This window comes from Primulina huaijiensis, unplaced genomic scaffold, assembly GCF_012295235.1.
Source record: "Primulina huaijiensis isolate GDHJ02 unplaced genomic scaffold, ASM1229523v2 scaffold42449, whole genome shotgun sequence".
Taxonomy (NCBI): domain Eukaryota; kingdom Viridiplantae; phylum Streptophyta; class Magnoliopsida; order Lamiales; family Gesneriaceae; genus Primulina; species Primulina huaijiensis.
In genome coordinates, this window is record NW_027360188.1 from 1,356 (window position 1) to 5,900 (window position 4,545).

Below are 4,545 nucleotides of genomic sequence, written 5' to 3' on the forward strand. Positions count from 1 at the left end.
AGTCAAATGAGTTAATGTACTAACAAAATCATATTAGTGTTAATCTAATGTGTATTGTTTTGATTGAACTATGTATAATTAATGTGTGTTCTTCCATTTTTAGTCATCTACTTATTTGTTTGGTACATAGATTTTTATATTAATAATGATAGATTTAACTTTTTTTGTACAAGAATTGAAATTAGGAAGTTGCATTCATATGCATTAGATTTGTCATATTTCTCCTAAATAATAAATTTATCTCTAATATATGTCTTCTTGTTATTTTAGTTTGTGTATTTTGTTAAAATGTTAATGAATTCAATATTTAATATTGTCCTTTCGATTCAATTGAAATATAATACTATTTAAATTAAAACATATTCATGGTAAATTATTTATCACAAATTTTTCAATTTTCGTAATTCTGATTATAATTATTTATATTACTTCATTTCACAATATTTTCAATTAATTAACACAATTAATTAGCAGTAAAAAATTTTAATTTCATTAGGAGGATATATGATATTTTATCGACAAAAATTTACTTTGTTTTTTTATGCAACTACAATGCATGTTCTTATTATTCTTATAACGTGTGTATATTCGACCATGTTTTTTTCATTTTATAATAATTTTATATGATGATTCATGTACGTTGAACTAGTTTTTTAAAAATAGTCCACATAGCCGGCATGTCTTGAGCCGCGAGTGGGGTGGGTTCCCACTCTCTTGTTCGATGGAATTAGTAATGGAATCTCAGCCTTACTTACAAGAAAGCTATCGTATTACGGCAACAAGGGCCCAACAACACACTGTTGTACACTCTATATATAACTGGTTGAATGAGTCCGAGTAGTCAGGCAAATATTTTCTTGAATTATTTTAGCTAGCAGCTTCTCCCACCAGCCCAAATTGAGATCTTTGGTTGAGTTGTCTACTCGTTTTTTGGAATTGTCTGAGATTTGGGTACGGATATTGATGGTTTGAAGCAAAATCATACCATTGTTCTTGCCCAGATTTGTTTGGAGAAATGTAGCAATCAAATAAAGAATGAAGCAGGCAGTCTTCGATGCATTGCATTTGCTTACACAGGGGAATGGAAGCCCGAGAATCCCAATCAAATGCGGATGAAAAATATAGTATCATCCAATTAGATTTGACTTTACTTGAGATATTTGGTATTATGGATATCAGAAGATTGGAGGAAAAAAACCATTCAATCTGGTGGAATTATCAGTAATGGCCGATGACTTTGATGTCAATGTTAACAATTACACTAGATTGGATGTTTTTTTTTGAATCTTGACGTATATTCATGGTACCAACTATCTCAAGTAAGGTCAAACCTTATTCGATAATGCTATATTTGTCATCTACATTTGATTGGGATTCTCCGGCTCCGTTCGCTAATAAGCAGATGCAATGCATCGAAGGCTGCTTGGTTCTGTTGCCTGGAGTCTGAATGATGTATCGAATTAAGGTCTTTTTTGTTTTCTCTGTCTTTTCGTTTCTCTCACAGTGTAGCAGTAGCTAGTGCACATTTCTTATCTTCACTGAATCAAACATTTCTATCACAAGGAATGGTGTCATCTTGCTTCCGACTTATCAATTTCGAAACCCAAATCCCAGCTTCTTGACAGAATTATTCATTTCTCGATCTTGTCCCATTCTGCAGTAACATATCTGAAACTTGGTCCCTTCCCTCCTGTTCGATGCAGGATAATCCGTTTTGTTTGAAGTAGATCCAACTGTTTTGCAAACTAAAAACTTCCTCGCCAGAGAATCATTCTGTTTCACTCGGTAAGCCAAGTGTCAGAATGACGTCTCAACTAAAGGCAGGTCAGATTGCGTTGAAACACGTTGGGAGGAAACCAACGTTGACCGAATTCGAGGACTCCAATATTTTGATGCCGACCCACCCTTGTTTTTCGAACGACAATCGGAAGAATAGCTCTTTCCAGGAAGCCTTCTGGCGGGGCGAGAGACATATCAAGAAACTTGGCATTGGGTCAGCCTCTGGCATTGGGTATGTATTAGAGACAATACCTTTTGGTGAGTCCTGTTCATTTCCATGGATTCTATCCTATACGCGGGATTCAAGTAACTTGGCACTGCTAAAGCTGTTGTTCTTCGTCGTTTTCGCTGAGATTTATGTTATCAAATTATGTATTTCGAAACCATTTTCATTCATTCACTTGTGGGATATTTGAGGAACTTGTTTGTTTGTTTGTTTGTTTGTTTTTTTTTTTTTTTTTTTTTTTTTTTTTTTTTTTTTTATGGTGACTCGGCAAATGTTCAGTTTTTCCCCTTTGAACGCAGAGAAGCGTGGCGTTTGGCTAGCCAGTAGATTGATAAACTCTGCTTTCTTGTGCTTGTAATTGAAAAATTACTATAATCTACTGCTGAAGCTGCCTGCTAGTCTTAATTTAACAATCAACTGGCTTTAAGTCAATTTTGCTGGAATGTTCCCCAAAAGTTGGTTCTTGATTATATATCTTATGGAGTTGGAATGACACGTAAATATTGCCTATTTAAGAAAATAGGCATAATCAACTATTTTTTTTAAAAAAAATAACTTAAATACACTTCATAAAGTTATTTTTTAAAAATAATGATTTATTAAAGTTAGATAACAAAATACCAGTTGATATATAAGACCGTAGTATTTCTCTGGAGAGGCAGAAGGACAAGACAACCTTATTTGGATGGTTTTGGTTAGGTACCAACCCGCAATTATATTGTATGTATAGTATTGCTGACGTGGACTCGTAACAAGAACTCTACCTTTCTTGACATTTTACCTTTGTAAATCTTATATATTGTATACATTGTATGCCACAAATAATTGGTCATGGGTTGAGAACGAGAATTAAACTCTAGGAGATCTAATCTCCCGTTGTTCCTCAGTAGCTCAGTGGTAGAGCGGTCGGCTGTTAACCGATTGGTCGTAATTTCGAATCCTACTTGGAGAGATTTGATTCATTTTGAATTAACGAATTCAAAATAAAAGAGCTCACTTTGACCGCTAAGAGTAGGAACATGTCCCCTGTATTTGATGAAGATATCTGATTTCAGCACATTGGCAAGCACCAGTTTAAGTCGTCAGCTAACATCAGACGTTGGAGGATTATCCGAATTGCTGATTCTGCGGGTTTTCTATTCATCTCTTGTTTTCCAATTTGTTACACCTTTGGCCATATAAACAACTACTAATTGTAACCCTCATAAAAAAAAACAAATCTTTTGTTCGCTTTTCGGGCAATTTGTAAACTTTTCAAGTTTGTGACCAAAAGCATTAAGAATTCATGGATCTAAGAACTGCTGCAAAAACCTCCAAGGTATCATACTAACAGCTTTTTTTTCGTGTCAGCGAGATGTGAAAGTTTGAAATAAGATAATGAACATAAGGAATACTTATCTCGAAGTGTCCAGAAATTAAGAAATTACTTGCTACACTGTATATTTCATACTTATTTTTTATTCTTGAGATTAATTAGTGCTTGAATACATAGATAATTGAGCAAAAATGGATAAAGGCGTGTCCAAATGCCATTTATGTTAAGCGTTAATTGGCTACTTAATAGCTGAATGGGACTTTCCTCTCCCACTCAGTAGGAGTTCCTGCAATACAATGTCATTTCTTGATATTCCTATAATTGCTTGGGTTCATATATGGATTTTCATGTCATAAGCTTTCGTTTACAGGGATCTATCTTATAACAAAGGGTTGACCGGATCGCTTCCTTCTTTTGAAAACTTGAAGAAATTGTGTAGCTTGTAAGAATATTTTCTGATATTACATTTACCAATTGATGTAAAATTTATTCCTCAGTTAAGAGAATTCTTATAACTGCATTGCAGAATACTTGTCGGTTGCGGATTTTGTGGTCCAATACCATCTTCAGTAGGATCGCTTCAAAGACTAGTTTTTCTGTATGGATTTTAGAACTTTCTTCTGAAGGACTTTCTTCTAACTTTGGATTTATGTGTGCAGACTTGTGGGCGACCCAATATGTGATGAAGAAGGAACAGATGCTTACTCCACCATTACTCAGCAGTCTAACTACTCATACTCAACACCTGCTGAAAAGTGTGTGCCCCCCTTTGTGCATCAGATCAAATTTCTAGCCTGAAGTGCAAATGTGCATATCTCTACACAGGAACACTGGTTTTCTGTGATCCTTCCTTCTCCTTGGGAAACTCGAGTGTTTATAATTTTCTTGAACAGAAATTGATGGCTGCATTGCAGTCTCGTAGCCTTCCAGTGGATTCAGTTTAGCTCAGCAATCCAACAAAAAATTTAGACAACTAACTTGAACTGAATCTCCAGATTTTTCCATCTGGCCAAGATTATTGCAATCAATCAAGAATTTCTGTAATCGGATTTATTCTAAGCAATCAAACTTTCAAGACACCATATGAATTTGGTCCCTTTTATTTCGTTGGACATGACTATGCATTCTGTGCGGGGTAAACTGGCCTACTATTCAAAATTTTAGCATAAATGAATTCCAAAATTTGTTTTTTTTTTTTTTTTTTTTTTTTTTTTTTTTTTTTTTT

At 34.4% G+C, this 4,545-nt stretch overlaps 1 non-coding gene across 1 annotated transcript; it reads left to right on the top strand.

The window, feature by feature from the left end:
• The first annotated feature begins 2,885 nt into the window (after positions 1 to 2,885).
• TRNAN-GUU (transfer RNA asparagine (anticodon GUU)) lies at positions 2,886 to 2,957 on the top strand. The gene has a single exon. It is a non-coding gene; the product is annotated as a tRNA-Asn (tRNA).
• The last annotated feature ends 1,588 nt before the right edge of the window (positions 2,958 to 4,545 follow it).